Source organism: Zonotrichia albicollis, chromosome 12 (assembly GCF_047830755.1).
Source record: "Zonotrichia albicollis isolate bZonAlb1 chromosome 12, bZonAlb1.hap1, whole genome shotgun sequence".
Lineage (NCBI taxonomy): Eukaryota > Metazoa > Chordata > Aves > Passeriformes > Passerellidae > Zonotrichia > Zonotrichia albicollis.
In genome coordinates this window covers 2,146,501-2,168,255 of record NC_133830.1, presented here as the reverse complement: position 1 = coordinate 2,168,255, position 21,755 = coordinate 2,146,501, and the positions used below count along the sequence as shown (strand labels likewise).

The following is a 21,755-nucleotide window of genomic DNA, read 5'->3' as shown; positions in this document are numbered from 1 at the left end:
CATTTCAACACTGGTTTGGTGAATGAAGCATCTCTGTCCCACTGTGCTCTTATCAATTTGTACTTGATATTTGTAAATATCAAAGTAGAAATCCATATGTACATATTGGCTGAACTCTTTGCTTTAGGGTGCTCCAGCACAGTAGGGTTGCATTTATGGCAGCCAAAATAAAAGGGGCCTTTGTACAGGAACCTCCCCTGGAGAAGATTTGGGGTTTTATTGTCTTCCACTACGCCACAGCCACGCGTATTTAAATATATTTTATAAAACTAGTGAGAATTCCTGTAAGTTTTATGTTGTGCATAAATCCAGCATGAGCAGCATCTCCAATCCATAACTTGTTTTTGTGTGAGCAGGTAAACAAGCAGGGAAGCTGGGGGAAGTGTCACCGTCACATTTTCTGAAAAATCTCTTTGCCCAGGATTCTTCCCCTGGGAAGCTGAGAAGCCTCAGAGAAAAATGAAAACAATAATTATCTCATTTGCTTCTCCTGTGTTTTGCTGCTTTGGAATGTGGTTGGAGATTGTTACCAACTGGTCATTGTTTCATTGGTTTCATGTGAGTTGTTTTGACTTAATGGCCAACTGGGGCCAGGCTGTGTTGGACTCTGAGGAGAGAGCCACGAGTTTTCATGTGTGGGATCTCAGCACCTCAGGACTGAGGTGCCACCGAGACCACCCTTGGGGGGCTCGGGAGTCCTGGAATGTTCCAGAAGTGTCTGGTGGCTGGACTTTGATCCTACACGGGAGACGACACCTGTATGAGGATAGGAGGATTTCACCGGGGTGAATGGTGAAGGGATTGGTTAATTAGAGGGTGAAACACAGGGTTTAGGATTTCTGTACAGGGGGGTTTAGAGAAGTAAGATGGAGGAATTGGGGCATGTCCTGTCCTTCTTCTTCTTCTTCTTCTCCTCCATCTTCTGTGGTGATGGTGGCACTTTGGGATTGGTCATTACTGAAAGTGCACCGGACAATAAAAATAAAAAGGATTGGGGAAAAATGATAAATATTGTACACGTAACCATGGGTATAAAGATAGGTGACTGTCCGGAGGGCAGGGAGTGTGCTCATGGCTGGCTGCTGAGCAGAGCTCTGTCGGGCCGAAAGAAAATCTTTTAGATAAACAATTAATAAACATAAAGACCGAAAGAAGAACTGAAGCCTCTTCTCATCCTTTGATACGCGGGCTGCCCCAAGGCCACTCCGGGCCCTTCCAGGCCCTTCAAACAGCCGAAAACCGGACATTCATGGGTATCTTTTTAGCCTTCTGTAAGTATCCTTTCTGTATTCTTTAGTGTCGTTTAGTTTAGTATTCTTTAATAGATTCTAGCATCATAAAATAATGAATTATCCTTCTGCTCAGGAAGACATGGAGTCAGATTCATCATCCCTCCCAATAACAGGGGTCCCAGAAAATACAACAAGCAAGAACCAGGAGACTTCCAGCCCTGCCAAGGAGCTGAGGAGCTAAAAGTAGCTGGTGGCAGATGGAGAATGAGGGCGAGTCCGTGCCCTGCTCCATCTGCTTCCAGTCATCCCCGGGACAACGCGGCGACGCCGCTAGTGCAGAGGGGGGCATATGTGGCCCGAAGTTTAGAGTCCAACTAGCTGAGGGCGAAAGGCCGACGCCCCTCTGCAATTCCTGGCCAGCGCCCTTCGGCGTCTGAGGGCCTCGGGCTGTGCTGGCTGCGGACTGGCTCACACCGCGGGTATGGCGAGGAACGGAGCTGACCATTTCCCGGGGGTTAAACATCGGTTTATTGAAGGTGTTGCGGGATCCAAACGCGGGGAAACCAACCGGGAAAAAGTTTCTTCATAGGGGGTGAAACAGGATTATAAAGGAGGGGGGTGGGTACAGGCGGAACCAATCGGGAAAGGTGAGGGGATGAACTTCACAGAACTGACACTCCATGGAGACCAATAATCAAAAGGTAAAGGAGGTGTCCTGGGACCCCAGCCAGCCACCATCTCCAGAGAGGAGAAGGTTCTCGAAACCTGGGAGGAGAAAGGGAGTGATTGACTGGACCTAGGGAGGAAACAACTTTCACTTATAAGGGAAACCAGGGGAGGAGCAATTACACATCGGCAACTATGAATAGCGGTTACCATAGCAACTTAGCTGACAGGCTAGCAGTGGCGGGAAAAACTGGGGGAACGAAACCATTTTACACATAATAGGGGAGAACAATACATAAATTGGGGGAATAACACAAGAAACTTAACAACACACTACAACACGCTAGCTGCTGGCGACACGGGAGAGGAGGGGATGGGGAAAGGAACCTTGTGGAGCTGCTCCGGAGAACAAAACTCAGGGTCTGCAGGAAGGATGGAGGCAGAATTGTGTGGAATTTATTGGGTTTGGCTGTGTCCAGCTGGGAATGAAGTCCTGGGTGGAGCTGTACCTTGGTGGTGTCCTAGAAATGTGTGTGCCATCAAGAGATAACAAACAGCTGCTCACAGCTGCCCTGCCAAGGTCACAGCCCTCAGGGATGGGGTTTCTCCTGGGCAAGGAAGGATCCACAGGGATCAGGGCTGTGTCACTCACTGAGCCCCCCCGAATTTGTGAATTCCTTGGGGATGGGGTTGGAATTCTGCTGGGCAAGGAAGGATCTGCAGGGGTCAGGGCTGTGTCACTCACTGAGCCCCCCAGAATTTGTGAATCCCTTGGGGATGGGGTTGGAATTCTGCTGGGCAAGGAAGGATCCACAGGGGTCGGGATTGTGTAATTCACTGAGCCCCCCAGAATTTGTGAATCCCTCAGGGATTGGGCTGGAATTCTCCTGGGCAAGGAAGGATCCACAGGGGTCAGGGCTGTGTCTCTCACTGAGCCCCCCAGCCCAGCCAGAGGAGATGTTTTGCTTCACTCCCAGCAGATTTTACACAAAAGCAGCTTTCAGCCACAAAGGAAAGAGCTCCAAGGACCAGGGCCAGAACAAGAGGAAAACAAAAGAATCTGGATGGAGCTCTAAAGGCCTGGATGTGAAGAGCTGCTCTGGGGCCAATGGCTTCATGAAATCCTGCCCTGGCTGTGCTCTGGGATAAACTCTCCATGAAATCCTGCCCTGGCAGTGCTTTGGGATGAGATTGGGCAGTCTGGGACAAACTCACCATGAAATCCTGCCCTGGCTGTGCTCTGGGATGAGATTGGATCAGTCTGGGATAAGCTCACCATGGAATCTTGCCCTGCCTGTGCTTTGGGATGAGCTTGGGCAGTCTGGGACAAACTCACCATGAAATCCTGCCCTGGCAGTGCTTTGGGATGAGATTGGATCAGTCTGGGATAAGCTCACCATGAAATCCTGCCCTGCCTGTGCTTTGGGATGAGCTTGGGCAGTCTGGGATAAGCTCACCATGAAATCCTGCCCTGGCTGTGCTCTGGGATGAGATTGGATCAGTCTGGGATAAGCTCACCATGGAATCTTGCCCTGCCTGTGCTTTGGGATGAGCTTGGGCAGTCTGGGACAAACTCACCATGGAATCCTGCCCTGGCTGTGCTCTGGGATGAGCTTGGGCAGTCTGGTATACACCCACCATGAAATCCTGCCCTGGCTGTGCTCTGGCATGAGCCTGGGATAAGCTGCCTTGGTCTGAGCTACTGAACAACATGGTTGCAGGTTGTTCAGTGGCTCAGACCAAGGGCTCATTCCTCCTCCTCCCATTCCTGAGGTTGTCTCCCATGCTGGCCACGTGTCCATGCCATGGGTGAAACCAAGGAGCACAGCATCCAGCAGAAAAATCTGCCTCTGTCCATTCAGTGATTCTCATTTTCCCTGAAAGTACACAGGACATGATCACTCATTTACTTCAATTTAAGTCCCAAAATAAATTCCCCTTTATTTTCTGGTGTTTGTGTACCCATCAAAGAGGGAAAGGAGTCTGAACGGGGCAGAGCAGGCACAAAGGAGCTCAGGTCAAGAAGGAGGCAGCAATCTTCTTGGAATGCTCCATTTTATTTATCCACATGCATTTCCTCCCAGTTCCTGCTTCCCAAGGACTTTTCTGGCAAGTTTTATTTTGCAGGCTTGGCTTTATTTTATTTCTCTTAAGAAAAAGCCAGGCTAAGAGGTCACCCACTAGGATCTTTTGAACTGCTGCTTCCCCAGCTGTGAGTGCCTTGAAAATGATTCTCCAAATATTTTCTGCAGTTCTTTATACCAAGAAAAAATATTAACGCTGGAAATATTTGAAACATAAATAAGAATTTTTTTTAGATACAGACAAATTTCTGCTTTTTTCGGGGGTCTGCTGTATTATGATAAATATTCTTTAGTCCTTGTTCAAGGAGTACATCATCATCTGAAGTTTTCTCTGTTCCCATCTGTGAATTCCAGCATTTCAAGGCACTTTTTAGCATGCAGCAGGCACGTTGCGAGTCCTTGCATTGTGTTGGCCTCCTCTGGGTGGTGATTTAATGGCTGGAATTCCATTTTCTGGCTCTCCTCCCCTTTCCCACCTGCCCTGTGGCCCAGCTGAGCCACATCCGTGCTGCTCCATAAAATCCTTGAATCCCAGGAGGGTTTGGGAGGTTTAAAGGCCATCTCAACCCCACCTCTTGCCATGGGCAGGGACATTTCCACCAAAGCTGCTTCAATCCCTGGCCTTTAGGAGTCCTTATCCCACTGCTCTCCAGCAGTGCCATGAGAAATTATGGAAATATTCTTTCCATGAATTCCCTGTTTCCACCCAGCGTTCACCTCCCTGCTTCGTGCCGTGTTTATTCCTGAGAAAATCTTCTCCTCCCCACCAAATATTTCCCCCATATGTCTGGAAATCTCTGCTGCAGGCTGGGATCTAATAAAGGATCCCTGACTGCCAGCCACAGTGTGAGGCTTTCGGGAATTTTGGTGTGGAACAGATTGAGAACTCGCCAACACTGTTTTAAAAAAAAATAAAATAGAAGTGCCAATTCATCAAAAAAAAATCTCTCTAGGACACAAAAAAACAACCATAGAAAATCTCCCTGTTCCAGAAAAAAAATGGGTTTGAAGTTGTTACTTCATCCCACTTCACACTCTGAGTAAAATGTTTCATTTTTTAAAATTTAATTTGAATTTTAAATTGGCTTTTCTGTTGAAATTTGAGAAGACCAGATGAGTAAAGAAAATTTCAAATTAAAGATTGTCACATGCTTGACATGATCCAATTTTAGTCCAGGCCATTATTTAATTAAAATTTGGTTTTGCCACAATACATTAAAACATAATTAAATTGCTGTATTTCCATGCAGCTTTGAGGATGTGTAGGACAAATCCTGATCACTGTGCAGATTCCATCAGAATCCAATAAATCTGGAATTTGGTATCCAAAAAATTCCAATACATTTGGCATTTGGTATTGCAAATTTATGGCAAATCCTACAAACACAATTAAAGAAGAAATTCATTGATGTTTTTAGAGTTTTGTGGCTATATTTTGGTTTTTAGAGGATTCATCCCTCCCTCTCCACATCCCTGGTCTGAAGGCTGAGCTCTGGAAAATGGCAGCTGCTCCAAATGTTCCTGACTTTGCTTTCACACTTGCCCAAGCGCCCAGGATAAGCCTTTCCTAATGTCTTTATGAAAACCTGAACATTTGGTCCTTGCAACCCCCAGGGCAATTCATGCTTTTGAAGAATTTGCAAAACCTACTGAAGCCTGACCTTTCTTTTCTGAAATCTTGTTGACTGTATTTAATTCTGTAGACTTTCCCCTGCTTTTTTTTTTTTTTCCTTCCTTGTGTGATCTTCAAATAACTTTTGGTGACTTTCTCTCTAAAATGATGCAAAGTTTTTTGATCTTTTTTTAGCGCACACCTAAGATGGATTTTTATTTATTTTTTTTAAATAATGGGGTCAGGCAGCTCCTTTCCAGTCTGCAGGGAGTTATTTATTCTGTGAATTTATAGATTTGTCAACCTACATTTTGTTATTATTTAGTGGGGCTTTTTAGTTTTCCCTTTTAGGTTATTTGTTTTTACAGAAGTTTCTGACCAGAACCTGAGCTTTGAGCATTTCCCCATCCCTGGAGGTGTCCAAAAAAGGACTGAATGTGGCACTCAGGAGTGAGGATTGGCACAGCTTGGAATTGATGACCTTGGAAGGCTTTCCCAACCTCAATAATTTTGGGATTCTGTGATTCCATGGCTTTAGACACCCTTATGAGAAGCATCTCACTGTTCTCTGCTTGTGGTTTTGTATCATTTTATTAAAACAAAACTAAACTATAAAAAGGACTCCAAAAAAATCCCAACCAAACAAAAAAGCCAAACCACAGTGGGAAACAATTTTTAAAAACTGATAAATCAGTGCCAATAATGTGAATCTTCCAGGAGTCGGGGGGAAAAGGTGTTTTAAAAGATATTCCATTAAATTCCATTTCAAAACAGAAATCTCCCCATCCACCTGTTCTTTTGCTTCTCAACCCTTCATGGCTGGTACAAGAATAATCCAGCCCTTCATTCGGATGGTCTGGGAACTGAGCCTTGGTTCCTTTCAGCATTTAAAACCCCACCTGTTTCTGTCTTTTTAGACATTTTGAGTACTGAAATTTTTCCCAGGAACAAACACCTTTTCTGAAATCATTCCATTATATTTTGTAAGTGTCAAAATCATTGAAATCCTCCCCAGCATTTCAGATTTTTTTTCCAATGCTGCATCTGTTTCCTCAGCTTGTCCCAAAGGTCTGTCAGAGCTCCCACTCCAAAACCAGGAGTTTACACTGATTTGTTTCCCACCTTTCCTTCTTTTGCCACCATATCCTGAATATAAAATTGCTTTGCTTCCTTTTAACTCTGTCTAGACTATTTTACTGGGTTGGGGGACATTGATATGATGGGCTCTTCATTGCTTCTGAGAAGATATTTTTATTAAGTTCTCATCTCTTCTGCCTCTTGCACATCCTTCTAAATTTGCATTTTGTGTTTGACAAGAGCAGAAATACATCAGAAATTGTGCTGCTGGGCACAGGCATGCCAATAGCATATATTTTACTTTTTATTATTTTTCTGCCTCTATACTTCTACCTTTCCACAGAGTTTCGGGAATGGAGAGAACAAATGCTCAAAGGTGCTGATTAACTTCTGCCTAGGGAGGAAAGAGAAAGAGGAGGGAAATTGGAAAGAATAATTGAAAAATGAATGAAAAATCACAGTGCCTTGCCTTCCACTCACGGAGTTTTTCCCCTGTCCTTCCTTTTGACTCTCTCAGTTTACACCTGAACCTGCCCAGGCAGGACCTGCTGCTGATTTAGGGTGGAGAAAACTGGATGAAAACTGGAGAAAACTGATTTAGATGAGACTCCACAGCGCCTATGAAATCCAAGTTAACTCTAATAATGATGTATTTAATGTGATCAGACAACTTCCACGTGTCCAGAGGTGTTTGTCAGCCTCCCTCAAACATATTCACACCACAAACGGCCTCACCTGGAATGAGATCAAACATGGTAAGAGAGGATGGGCTGCTGAGGGAGAAGGTGACCTTTGCACACCTGTATTTCATGGATTTCCCTGCCAGGCTGCTCTGGGAGTGACACATTCCCAGTTCCCCCAGGAACAAATAAGGGAGGAAAGGAGGACGACAGGAACAAATACTGGAGGAGAGGAGCAGGACAGAGTGCTCAGGAGATGCTCCCTGGGAGGAGAGGAACAGGAGTGGGAGGCTGACAGAGCAGAAGGTGGGCAGGAGATGAGCCAGTCCAGCCCCTGCAGGACGAGGCTGTCCCAGCACCCTCAGCAGTGTGGGAGCACTGGGTGTTCCGCAATAAACTGGGATTCCAGCAGGGGAGGATGCTGTGAGGCAGCAGCTCCCACAGGATCAGTCCCACCCCACTGAGTAGCACCTCGTTAAGGGAGTGTGGGAAAGCCCTGGAAATGCTCTGCATTTGTGACTTGAACATTTTTTTATCCCCGAATCAGGGTATTTTTAGTTTGCTCCTTAAAGCACTGGGTATTGTCATGAACAAAGCAGAGCTGGCACAGTGTATGGCTGGACAAAACAGGAGGGCAAGAGAGCTCTGCCAGTAGGGACTGTGCCCTTGGACACATTCAATTCACCTGCTCCTGAAGCTTCAGCCCTCCCTCTTCCACAGGACTGGGATAATGGTACAAAACTGTGCTGTGAAACCTGTTATTTTCATTTTACAGACATTTACATCCCACCTTTCACAAGGCAAAACCCACCTGAAAACTCAGAACAAGGCATTCACAATCCCACACTGTGCTGACCACACCAGATAGCTCTAATTTGCCTCATCCCTTCCCATGTGGATTTGGCAAACGTGAAGATTTTGTATCATTATTGCAGAGGAATAAATAATTTTGCTGCCATGAGTGATGAGCATTTTCCTTTTTCCCTCTCCCACCTGCCTGCTGTTGGGTGGTGCTGTGGGGAGCTCCCCACCCGGACCTGGTGGCCCTTCCTGCAATGGCAACTGGAATGTCAGAGTCCCCCATGGCAGCCTTGGCCATCAGAGGTGATGGACACGGTGGCCACCATGCAGGGGATGGCAGCAGCCACAGCTGCCACCCCAGGCCCTGGGGAACGGCTCCTGCTCAGCAGCTGCTCCACAGGAGGGAGCAGTTCCCATGGATTTCTCCACAATTTCCATGAATTTCAAAAGCATTGAATCCTTTCAGCCCGGAGCAGCAGCTGTCTGGGTTTGAATGCAGGAAGGGAGAGTCAGGAATTCAAAAGTGTTTCATGGAGATTGAATTTGGGGCTGATTTCTTTTTGTCTGCGCTCACTAATATATTTGGGTAATTGGGGAGAAGCCTAAGAGGTTCATAAACAGAAAAGATGCAAATACTCCTTTTCTCAGTGCTCCAAAAACTTCTCTGTTTTGTCTGATCCCAGAGTTAAAGAGGATGTCTTCCTCAGAAACCCAGAACCCACCAGTTTCCTTTTCTGCTTTATTTTCCCTTTCTTTCTGAGCATCTCTCCAGGCTCCCTGAATTTAAGGCAGGACAGTAATCACTGATATCTTTGCATGGCTATGGTGAAATTCAGCTCTCTCAGCTCTCAGACCCCTGCAGAGGGCTGGGACAGAAGCAGCAATATCCACAATTCCCTTACACTTTTGTTGTCCCCAAATTAAATCTATTCTCCCCAAAACCTGAGTTATTCCCCGGTAGACACGTGGGTGCTGTCCCCAGCCAGACTCCAAAGCCAGCATGAGGTTGGGCATGTAAATATTCAGGTTGTTGTAAGGCAGACTTCAAAAATCAATCTGGAATTGCTCAGTGATGCATGGCCTGATTTCCCAAATTGTCCTGTCATGCTGGAGCTCAAGTAGGATTTATTGGCTTGATGGAAAAATTGCGGGTGCAGTTCTGCAACTTGTGCTTCTCACAAAGCCCAACCAGGTAACCAAGCCAGCCCGAAATCCATCAGAGGGGAATCCTGCAGGGTTTGAGATATCCTGATCCTGAACTTCTCAAGATCATCACTATTCCTCACCCTCCTCCTTTTTGCTGGAAGGATGAAAATTCCAATGCCAGCAGAGAAGCCAGAACATCCCTGGATTTCAGCAGGGAGAGCTGTGGTTTGTGTGGCACCTCAGCAGCTCTGGCAGGTCCTGTGTCACCTGCAGGGCGTGGTCACAGCCCACACCTGACAAAACCAGGGCTCCTGCCTCAATTCTTGTCATCGCTGCACGTTTTCCTCATTAATCATCATCATCATCATCTCCCACTCCCTGTGCCTTTTCCATCTGCTTGGGTGCCAGGTGTGGGACCCAACTGCTCCAGAACCTTCTTTTCCAACTGGTGGCTGCCAGTGGCTGGTAGGTTCCTTGGTGAGTCTTTATTAGCTGTGTTAATTGTTTGACAGATTGCTATTGACTGTCACCCCATTGCCAATAAAAGGCAAACTGTGGCTCGCTGTCTTTTTGTGGCATCTTGGTGGCTCTTAGATTTTGAAGGGGAAAAAAAGCATTTTCATCGTATTTGTGATCAGTCAGGAGCAAATGAGACAAATGATTGAATTCTAGTTTTGGTTTTAATTGAATTTTCTAGCAGAAGGTAGCACTGCCCATGGCAGGGGGCTCGAACTAAATGATCTTTGAAGTCCCTTCCAACCCAACGTATTCCATGATTCTATGAATTATGCAGGAAGATGGGAGCTGTGGCCACAGGTCTGAATCCTTCAGACATCTGTAAATCTTTTTTTTTCCAGTGAAAAAATGATCAAGGGATATAAAAAAAAGCAATGAAGACCAGTCCATACTCTGAGGAATGTATCACAAATGTTTTATTTTTTTTTTTTTTTTGGCTGAACAGAACTTTTTTTCAATGTGAAATGTGGTTTCTGTGAGAATTTGATTTTCCATGGAGATGTTTGGGATGCCAGCACTCATCCTGCAGCTGCTGAAACCAAACCAGAACATTGCTCTGTTGATCCCAAGCCATTATCCCTGTCCCCAGGTGAGGTGGGTGAAGCTCTTCTCCTCCTTCCTTTGGGAAATCCTCGATGAGACTGACCTTAAACCAACCAAGATTTTCCATTCCTGCCTCACCTGCACTCCAGAGGTGCCACCAGGGCTGATTTTTTTCAATTTGCTGAAGCACCTGGAGTGCCACTTCACACCCCCACCTTCCCCCCCAGTTTTTGTCATGGTTTTGCTTCTCAGCAGTGAGATTATGACTAAGCCTGATAAATGTGTGGAAACTTCGTAATTCTCCACCCACTTCCTCCAACTCTCCTGCTCTGAGTCATTCTCTGCTGAGCTTTTGACATTTATTTTGAGTTTCTTCATTGTCGTGTGGCTCCCATAACACCACACACTGCTGAGGCACCAGAATCACCCAGGTACCACACAGGGGTTGGAACTGGATGAGTTTTAAGGTTTCTTCCAACCCAAATAATTTTATGAAGTGGAGAAAGGGCATCCCTTGGGAGAGGGGAGGCAGGTTTAGATTTCAGCCTGGAAAATAATAATTTCTGTGCATTGCTGTGCCTGTACATTCCTTTTTAGGACCAAATGGGCCTGAGAGGTGATTTTGGTATAGGAACTTTGACAGCTTCTGGGAGTGAGATTGTCACTTAAAGAATGTTCATAAATGTGACCAGAAGCTGGCCAAAAAGACAGATTTATTCTCCAAATTTACCTGGAAACATAATGGACAGAAAGAAGAAAATGAGGACCATAGAATCATGGAATATCCTGAGCTGGAAGGGATCCCTGAGGATCACCAAGTCCAAATCATGGCCCTATGCAGACATCCCAACATTCCCACCCCGTGCCACCAGGAACAGGATTTGCTGTGTGTAAACCAGGAGAAAACCTCTGCCATGACCTTTGTCAGGGTGATGAGGCGTTGGGTGTCCTAAAAATGGGACATTTCTCTCTACCCTCTTGCTGAGCACGGTGCCAAAAGAAGGATTTGTGGCTGTGAGGATCCATGACTGGACACGCAGTGGGAAATCAGGTACGTTCCCAATGCAGCTTGGCTTTGAGAGATTATGGAATGTTCTGGGAAGAGACCCGTGCACGTGGAGACCCAGGGCAGTGGGCACTTGATCCATGAAATGACTCCCAGGTGTTACCAAGCAGCCAAGATAACCCATGCTGCAGGGACAACATCGCCTGGAGAGCATGGATTGGGGAAAATGCTAAAGCATCCCCAAAAATGGCTCCTCACATGTGGGATCTCAGGATCTGAGTCCTGGGATGCCGGGCCACCGAGACCACCCTTGGGGGGCTCGGGAGTCCTGGAATGTTGCCAGAAGTGTCTGGTGGCTGGACTTTGGTCCTACACAGGAGACGACAAGGATGAGGGCTTCACCGGGGTGAATGGTGAAGGGATTAGTTAATTAGAGGGTGAGACACAGGGTTTAGGATTTCTGTACAGGGGGGTTTAGAGAAGTAAGATGGAGGAATTGGGGTGTGTCCTGTCCTTCTTCTTCTTCTCCTCCATCTTCTTTGGTGATGGTGGCACTTTTAGATTGGTTATTACTGAAAGTGCACCCAGCAATAAGAATAAAAGGTATTGGGGAAAAATGATAAATATTGTACACGTAACAATGGGTATAAAGATAGGTGACTGTCCGGAGGGCAGCACAGTGAGCTCATGGCTGGCTGCTGAGCAGACCTCTGTCGGGCTGAAAGGACATCTTTTAGATAAACAATTAATAAACATAAAAACCGAAAGAAGAACTGAAGCCTCTTCTCGTCCTTCGATACGCGGGCTGCCCCAAGGCCACTCCGGGCCTTTCCAGGCCCTTCAAACAGACGCAAAAACCGGACATTCACAGGCTCAGGATAATGATTGAAAGCAGAGATCCTGCTGCTCCATGGCTCTGCTCATTGTCCATCAGGCCCAGAACACCCCTGAGGTTGTGTTCGCTACTCTCAGCTCACACCAACTCCTGAATTCCGTGCTCTGTGTCCATGGCACCTTCCATTCTGGCTGTTCTGCGGCAATTGCTTTAGCTGTGGCCTGCATTTTCCTTCATTCAGTGCATTTCCCATCATGAATCCAGTTATTTGACAGTGTTTTTCCATGGACCTGGTGCCCTGTATCACAGGATTATGTGCTCTGACTCAGGCGTTTTGCTATTGCTATTTTGATTTCTTTTCACCTTCAAAAATGCAAGTACTTAACTCTGCTGTACAAAGACCACTGAAGAGTGAGGGCAATTGTTGAGAATGCAAAAGAAGACAACTTAAAATAGCAGCAGTGCTGTGGGGAACTTACCCACCTTTTTTTTTTTTCTTTTTTTCCCCTGAGATTTAAAATTCAAAGAAAGATGATGGTATTAACATGTACTGAACTGCTGAGGAGGGAGGCTGCTGTAAGGAGGCTGCTGTAGCACAAATGCATCACATGGAACACTTTTATTCCTACATTTTACAGAGATTTTCATGACTGGCAAGGCATTGTTTAAAATGCAGTTTGATTAAATTCAGTCAGAGGAGAAGCACTATATTAAATCTTTCAGAAAGCACTTTGTATCACACTGAGTTGCATCAGTAACATTTCCCTATGACTGCAACAAAAGCCAAGACTAAAATTGTTTAATTTTAGATGATATATGTTTACAGTCTATAATAAGATATCAAATGTTCTCTCTCCAAACAGTTGTCTTTATCACAAAAAAAAAAAAATCCTTTCAGACAGCACAGGAATCTCTGTGCTTTTCCTTTTCCACCTCAGATCTTGAAAACACAAGGAGTGCACTTAGTCATTAATCAGTGACAGGGACGATTCGACCAATGCAATTAACTGCACTTGTTCTATTAATAATCAAGCACAGCACAAATGCTGCTGCACTCAGGTGTTAATCAGGACAGCGTGTAGCTGTGTGTTACCTCCCTCCAAGTGCGAGAGGAAATGCAGATTAATGGAAAATCAATGTGAGATATGGAAGTGTGACACGCACTTGTCAGTAAAATTCTGCTTTCTGGAAAAGACATGAAGATAATGCAGCTGTACAAAAGGCAACTCAATTTATCAGACACTGTTACAGACCTGACTGGTTAATGAACCCAGAAATCCTTTAATATCAGGAACTGGAGAAATAATCGTGGCTGCTGCCTTGTGTTTCACAGTTATGTGCAGAAATGCATCTGGGTGATGAAGTAGCATCCAGCTCCTCCAACATCTCACTTTTAATTCTCTCAGTGTTCAGCGCTGGCAAGGTTCAGAGGCAGGCTCAGTGCGTGCTGTGTGTCCAGGGCTGTTCCACCACCCATCCATCCCCTCCCTCCCATGCCATGCCCAGCTGGGGAGGGATGGGGCACAGAGGGCTCTGCAGCAAATTAAGCTCCCATGCACCAATGAGCCTGTGCCTGCTCCACTGAACAGGTTCTCCTGATTTGCCATGATGAAATGGCAGCATTTTAATATCTGCTCAGGAGCCAGGCCTTTGGATGCTCTCATGGCAGACCCACTGGAAGTGAATTTCCCAGTTGCACACCAACTTTTTTTCTGTTTTCAGCAAAACAACCCATCCACACTCTCCCAGAGCTCTGTTGAAGTGGCAGATGTGTGACAGCAGCGAGGCAGCTGAGCCCTGGAGCTCTGTGCTCCTGCACATTGAACAGTGTCATTCCCACCATGGAGGGGACAGAAGGGGACAAGGATTTGGCCTGGTGTCTGCCAGGCTGGCAGCTTGATTTTGTCTTCTCTCAAAAGGAGGAGGGATCTTCAATCATTCAGGATCAGGCATGATTTACTGGGTCATTTCAGGGTTTCATGGAAGCGAGTGCCTAGCAAAGTCTGTACCTCAATGCTATCAATCCATTAATTGGAACCCTCCTCTTCTCCCTCCCCAAATTAACCCACTAATTTCAGTGTTAATTAAACTATCAGTCAAAGCAGATAACAACTGTCTTCCACAGAGATAGCTCAACGTCTACCTCCCTGTTTATTTATTTATCTTGCTGCTGGAAACGTGCTGGGACGCCTCTGCAATTGTGGCTGCAGCCCCCCAGGGTCATTGGGAGCCCCAGAGATCTGAGTCCTTATCAGGATCAAGGAGTTTAATTTCTGGGGGTGTTCATCCCCCTGTTCCTGTGTGATGTCATACTGATGAGAATGATTCATGTTTGTAGGCTCATGATACACAAGTGTGTTTGTTCAGGTGGCAGAGGGCAGGGTTAGATTAAATCCGGGGCAGGAATTGTTCCCTGGCAGGGTGGGCAGCCCTGGCACAGGTTGGACCTTGGGTTTGGAGCAGCCTGGGACAGTGGGAGGTGTCCCTGCCATGGCAGGGGTGGCACTGGGTGGGATCTCAGCATCTCAGTCCTGAGGTACCGGGCCACCGAGACCACCCTTGGGGGGCTCGGGAGTCCTGGAATGTTCCAGAAGTGTCTGGTGGCTGGACTTTGACCCTACACAGGAGACGACACCTGTATGAGGATAGGAGGGTTTCACCGGGGTGAATGGTGAAGGGATTGGTTAATTAGAGGGTGAGACACAGGGTTTAGGATTTCTGTACAGGGGGGTTTAGAGAAGTAAGATGGAGGAATTGGGGCGTGTCCTGTCCTTCTTCTTCTTCTTCTTCTTCTCCTCCATCTTCTGTGGTGATGGTGGCACTTTAGGATTGGTCATTACTAAAAGTGCACCGGGCAATAAGAATAAATGGTATTGGGGAAAAATGATAAATATTGTACACGTAACTTTGGGTATAAAGATAGGTGGCTGTCCGGAGGGCAGCACAGTGTGCTCATGGCTGGCTGCTGAGCAGAGCTCTGTCGGGCCGAAAGAAAATCTTTTAGATAAACAATTAATAAATATAAAGACAGAAAGAAGAACTGAAGCCTCTTCTCGTCCTTCGATACGCGGGCTGCCCCAAGGCCACTCCGGGCCCTTCCAGGCCCTTCAAACAGCCGAAAACCGGACAGCACTGGGTGGGATTTGAGGTCCCTTCCACCCCAAGCCACTCTGCCATTCTGTGTTCCTATAAAAAATCCCAATTCCATGGCATTGTTTAAAGTCAATCACTCCCAGGACACAGGAAACTTCTCTCCAGGCAGCTTCAGGGCTGTGACCCAGCAGCAGAGAGGAGCTGCAGCACAGTGTGACATGGCAAAAGCAGCATTCAATTTAAAGTTGCACAAGGGTCCTGGCCACTGCTGAATGACACAGATTTGGCACTGGGGGCTCACCCAGCCCATGGCACTGTGGGGGTTATTCACAGCTGAGCAAGGAGGTCACCAGGTAGGACATGACCTTTACAAAACCACCTCATTCTGTGTTGCACTTGTCCTGAGCTGAGATCATGAAGTGCCAATTTGTACCACAGCATCATTCATTCACTCCTGCCCCTGATGGACTTTGTTCCATTTTCTATATTCTCTCCATTTTCCCCTAACACTTTTATTATCTTGGAACTATTTATCCAGAGAGAAAAAGATTAATTCGGCCTTTTAGATCAAATTTAACTAACTTTTATTTTGGTAATCTATTTTAGATGTTTGCATTAAAAAAAAAAAAAAACCAAATCAATCCAAAAAAAAACCAAAGCACATTTCCTCCTTTATAGCCCATTATAGTCTAATGATTTCAGGGAAATATCAAATTAAAAAGCTGACAAAAACATATATAGAACCTGGCAATCCCCTCTGGAGTTTTAAAGCTTATGATCACACAGAGCTTGCCAGAGAAGTTTTTATCTCCCCCAAATCACTGGGCCATTACAAAGCATCCTGTGATTATGTAATTAGGTGATACATCATCTGTATTAAAAATGCTTCTGAAAATTTGTGTTACCTGTGAGCTGCATATGAACAGGGCCCTGTTTTCAGCTGTGACATTGAGGCTGCTTTAGTGAGCGATGTAATTTCTTTTACTCATGTATACATATTTATTTCTCTCTTCATTCTCTCACTTTTGCTGTCCATGGTCATAAACACAGAGGGAAAAAATATGATCTATGTAATAAAATGTAAATTTGCTCTGAGGCCAAACAATGGAGAAATGTTTCACAGTCCTTGAATCTTGAATCAAATAAAATAAAAGGATAGAAGGAAATTGATATTGGGTTTTTCGGTTTCCAGCACATTTCATTCCCCCTGGGAAATCTGTAGGGATGCAAACCATGAACTTTGGCAGGTGGGTGGCCCAGAATGGCAACCAGGAAACCTAAAACCAGTTCACAACATCCAGTCACCCCAAAACTGGGGGCAAGGAGGCTAAAGGGGAAAGGGATGACAGAGAGAGGGATTGAGGGATGTGGGGAACCTTTTATTCCTGATAACCACCTACCCTGTCTGTCCTGTTGAGAGAAATTCCATGCATGGCACAGTGGGGTTTCCTCCATGGTCATTCCTTCCCTGCTCCACCTTCTACCCCTGATCCAACAAACCATTTCCTACCCGCTCTTTGAGCCAAATCGGCTCAGATTGGCCAAAACTCGTTTTGGAGAGCACATGGAAGTATTTTGGCCAGGACATGAAGAAACAAAGCCCTCTGGCCAAAATACTCCCGTGCATGCTGGAGCTCAGCCTCTATCCTGGAGGAGTTTTGCCAAACAAGCAGCAATTTCAGGCAAAAAAGAAGCAAGACAGACGTAGCTATAAATGCTGTTTTGTTTCCTTGGAGGCAACCTTTGGACTGCATTGATTTTCCTCTCATTTAATACTCAGGCAGCTTCCTACTTTTCTGCACAGCAGTATTCCCTGGTTATTCCAGTGCCCCTTCCCCACAGAGGCACAAACTGGAGATGTGGCACACACACACCTGCACTTCAGGCCTAGCAGCAAGCCCACTAATTCTGCACATTTTGCTTCCTTCCATTTTTCACTTGCTCCATAGGAAAGTGGCAAGATTGCTGGATTTATAATATACTGTCATCCAGAATCAGAGAAAAAAAATAATCATGTAAAGAAAAAAACCACTCTGCTGGGCAATCTTGCCCTGAAATAAGGGTGGGGAGAAGGGAAAGAGACAATTAAAAGCAAGTGTCCTCCTTTTATCTGATCCCTGCTGTTCTTTTTAGAGCCAACAGCCAGCAAAGCTACCTCTGATGCTTTTAAAGGAGCCAGGAAAAGTAATGTTGGCTCTTAAGGAAATCCATTTTTTTTCCTTTGAGTCCTCTTTGTTCCCTGCTCAAAACAAGGCAGGGAAGGGGGCAGAAGTTCCTGGTGGGGTCAGGGGAAGGTGATCCCACAGCAAGGTGTGCTGGTCCTTCAATTCTGTGGCATCAGGATTTGTATCCTAAACACCAAGGGTTTATTGTCTTGTAGGATTCCCTTGTGCAGGGGTGTCCATAAAAAATGGGGGGTTTTTTGCCCCAAAATAGCTTTGGGTTCACAGTCAGAGCAGAATATTGTGAAGTGTACCAGCCTGAGAGCTCCTGCTGACCCCTCACAGCCACAGCTCAACCTGGGGATGTTTGTCATGTCTGGCCTCCAGGAAAGAGCAGTCTGTGGCTTCTTGAAGCCTCCGTTTGACCCTGGTGTCAAATCAACCCCTTGCACTATTGAATGTGAATAATAAATGCTCAAAGGAGTCCTTACAGTGGAGAGGAAAAAACAATATCCAAGCTGAAGCTGGCTTGAATGAAATATTCATTGAAGAACGACGAGTAGCAAGCAGATTAATAAACCAAGCCAAAGAGAATTTTAAAAAATGAATTTGTTTTATTTTTGGACACTTTTCAGGCAATTAAAAGGGAAAAATTCTATAAAGGAAAGTGGTTTTCTCAGGCTCTCCAGGCAAAGCAGGGAGGTCCTGTAGTAATGTTTTTATATTCCATTTCAAGAAACTTTACAACACTTGTGTGCTCCTACTGCTGCAGCTCACCAGCTACTCTCAAGGAGTAAAGAGTGAGATCTTCTCACTGTTATTGAGCAATGATTCCTCACAGCTGGTGGAAAACAGCTCCTGGCTCTGTGTGGTGTAGCTTACACCCTTCTGACATTAAAATCTATTTAGTGCAATAACTTTAATTAACAGGAAAATATCCCCAGGTTGGATAACTCAGCTTCACCTTTTTACCCCTGTGAGCAGGAGCTGGTAAAACAAAATCACAGCCTTTCTCTTCAGAGTTGCAGATGACTTTTTTTGTTGGTTGGCACCTTCACAAATGACTCAAAGAAAGTTTGTGGCTCACTTTGCATCTGGCAATTTCCTGCCTGGCACATGTGGGAGGTAAAACCATGTGAGCATCACATCACAGTGAAAGAGAAGGTGAATCTGGCTTTGTAAAGGTGCTATTCCACACCTCCACAGTCATCTGTCATGCAATTTATTTAATTTTCTGTTATTTTACTTGCCCACCCCGATCCAGGACCCTGAACTTGTGGAAGTGTATTGATGGGAAGCAGAAGACCTCTATTTCACATCCAAAGCGAGTTTCCCGTGGGAAATAAAGATCTTGTCTGCTTTTCTTTCAGCTACATCAGCTGATCTAATAAAACGTAGTGTCTTTGCTGAACTTGCTGTGCTTCTGTCCTCAGAGCATTCCAGCTGCTGATAGCACAGTGATTGCCCCAATAAAACATGACACTGATAATGAAGCAGCCAGGCTAACTCACTCTGCAGCTGCACACTGTGCAGGGCCTCATGTGGGCCTCACATCTGTGGGGTCAGGGCTGTGAGACCCAGGCACATCCCCTGGCCATTCCTGACCACAGGATCACAGAATTACTGAGCTTGGAAAAGACCTGCAGGGTCAAGTCCAAGGTTTGCCCAATGCCCACTTTGTGCCCAGCCCAGAGCACTCAGTGCCACCTCCAGGAATTCCTTGGACACTCCAGGGATGGGCACTCCAAACCTCCCTGGGCAGTTTCAAGGCCTGAGCCCCCTTTCCATGGGGAAATTCCTGCTGTGCCCGCCCTGAGGTGCCCTGGCCCAGTCTGAGGCCGTTCCCTCTGCTCCTGTCCCCGTTCCCGGCTGTCCCCTCCTGTCAGGAGCTGTGCAGAGCCACAAGGTCCCCCCTGAGCCTCCTTTTCTCCAGGCTGAGCCCCTTTCCAGTCTCCTCATTGCTCATCCCCAGCTCCAGGCATGGCTGTCCATGAGGAATGACCCCTCTGGGCAGTGCTGGATGGGACAATGGCCACCAGGAGCCAGTGACAGCCATTCCCACCACACAGGAGCCTTCAGCCCGTGGGGCCAAACCAGAGAAGGCACAAACCCAAACCTGCAAGGCTTGTTCAGGGCAGACATCAGGCTCTCCCCTTCACATTTCACAGTGGCACAGGCAGGTGAGAGCTCTGGGGTTCCAGCCCAAACCAGTCCAGCAGCAGGCCCCATGGTTTGTGCACTTAAAACAAGGCCAAGGCCCACAGCTCCGTTCATTACCTGACTTCATATCTCACTGTGACACCGAGTCAGGGCTGCAGCTGCTCCCTCAGCACTCCCCTCCTTGTCTGGAGTGCCTCAGGAGAGCTCTCCAGGCCCAGGTGATCTCCCAGGGCCACACCGGCAGTGCCAGGCCATGCCGGGCTCCCATCCAGCATGGGCGTTCCTGGGTCACAGAGAAGTGGAGGCAAAGAAAAAGCACTCCCTGAGAAGCATGATGAGTCTCCTGCCCTTGAGGAGAATTGCTTTACTCGAGACTTTATGTTTCAGCAGAGCTCTTTTTGTTCTGGTTTTAAAGTTATAGATTAATCTCTCTGATTTAGGCAGAAAATAAGCCATTAGTTTAGCCAGCTTTAACAAACGTCTCTAATGGAAGCATTTTCAAATATACTCTCGTTTCCCACATTTTTCCACTTATCAGGGCTATAAAAGTTAGTTTGTGTATGGCATTGCTGAAGCACATTTAGACAAAAAACATAAAGACGGATTTTATTTTCAGTATAAACGATTTAGCTATGGTTCAGTTGTCAAAATTGCTCGGCTGAAACAAATTTAAAAAGGGAAATGTATTTTTGATTAATCAGAGATTTCCACAAAGAACATCTGCTTTCTGTAGGAAATCTTGACATGGCAAAGAAAATTTCCAGGAGCACAGTCCAGCCCAAACATAAACATATTTTAAGCTCCTGAATTTCAGAATCTTTCCGTTTTGCATTTTTAGTTGGAATTAAATTCTCAAAACAATTATGCCTCCGTTCAAGTTCATTAAAGGGAATTAGGAATTACCTGAGCAGTGCTGAGTGTCCTGAAAGAAACCTGTGGATTTCCTCTTGAAGGATCCTGTTGGTCCCTCCCCAGCTCCCTGCAGTGGGCAGGGAAGGAGAAGGAGAAGGAGAAGGAGAAGGAGAAGGAGAAGGAGAAGGAGAAGGAGAAGGAGAAGGAGAAGGAAATTGCTCCAATCTGCAGTTTTGCAGACACACATAAAAGAATGAGGAGCTGATTGTAGGAGCTGGAATAATAATCTGATTTATTGTTCCCTGGATCTGAGGAGTCCCCACAGAAGTGGTGAAACGTAAACCTCACCCTGGGAAAAAAATCAGGTGTTCTTCTGCTTTTGTGTCTGAGACTCTGTTTGCAGTTAAAAAAAGAAAATATCACTAATAAGGATTTTTTTTGCCCACTTTATCTGATACAAACTGTCCATAAAAGATGGTAGGAGTAACACCACATTCTTTTGTAAGCCACGTGTTAGAGATTCACCATCTGAGCACTCCTTCTGCTTCTATTCTCATTTATTTTGTTCCAAGCTTCCAGTGAACCATGTGGGCTGAGACATTATGGCTTTTCAATAGCTCACAAAATATATTTAGAATGCTTAATTGAAGCTTAACCTTTACTTTGTTCAATAAATGTATTCTCCATCTAACAGCTCCAAACAAGAAAATAACTTTGTTGAGGTTTCACATTTTGTCAGCATTGTTTCTCTCTAAAGATAAAGAAAATGAAGCCTCTACAATAAATTGATGGAACAGGGAACCAACAGAAGAAAAAATAATTTCGATGATTTCTTCTTTGCACTGCAATTATATCCAGTACACTTGACAATGAAATAAACAAATAGTACAAATGAAGCCATTAATTTCCTTTCTATCCACACAATTTTAATTAGAATCATTTAATTAGTCTTGGCTACAGTTTCTCAAGAAGATTGCACAATACACATTTAAGCTACTCTCCTGCACAAAGATATATTTATCATTGTTTATTAAGTACAACAAACAGATACAACAGTTCTAGGTAGGCCATGATAAATGCTGTTGTCAAAAACAATTCTTTATCACCAAATTTATTTGAAAGAAAAGTTCTCTCAATGTTCATTAGTTATTAAGCTTTTGCTATTTTAATTGTTATAATAAATATAATGACATATTTAATATATTAACTAACTTTTTATGACGTGTCATTTTTTGTAGCTGGCAATAAATGTCCCTGGGCCTTGAAATAATTTTTCCTTGTTTGGTTTGC

At 45.4% G+C, this 21,755-nt stretch overlaps 1 protein-coding gene and 1 long non-coding RNA gene across 2 annotated transcripts in view; one reads left to right on the top strand and one right to left on the bottom strand.

The window, feature by feature from the left end:
- Positions 1-20,855, bottom strand: part of LOC141730678 (uncharacterized) — a 50,461-nt gene extending 29,606 nt beyond the window's left edge. Inside the window, exon 1 of the long non-coding RNA XR_012582293.1 lies at positions 20,517-20,855. This is a non-coding gene — a long non-coding RNA (uncharacterized LOC141730678). The remainder of the gene's footprint in view (positions 1-20,516) is intronic.
- The window catches only part of CHL1 (cell adhesion molecule L1 like), a 607,847-nt gene that overhangs the window by 546,901 nt on the left and 39,191 nt on the right, over positions 1-21,755 (top strand). The gene's annotated exons all lie outside the window — the stretch shown is intronic.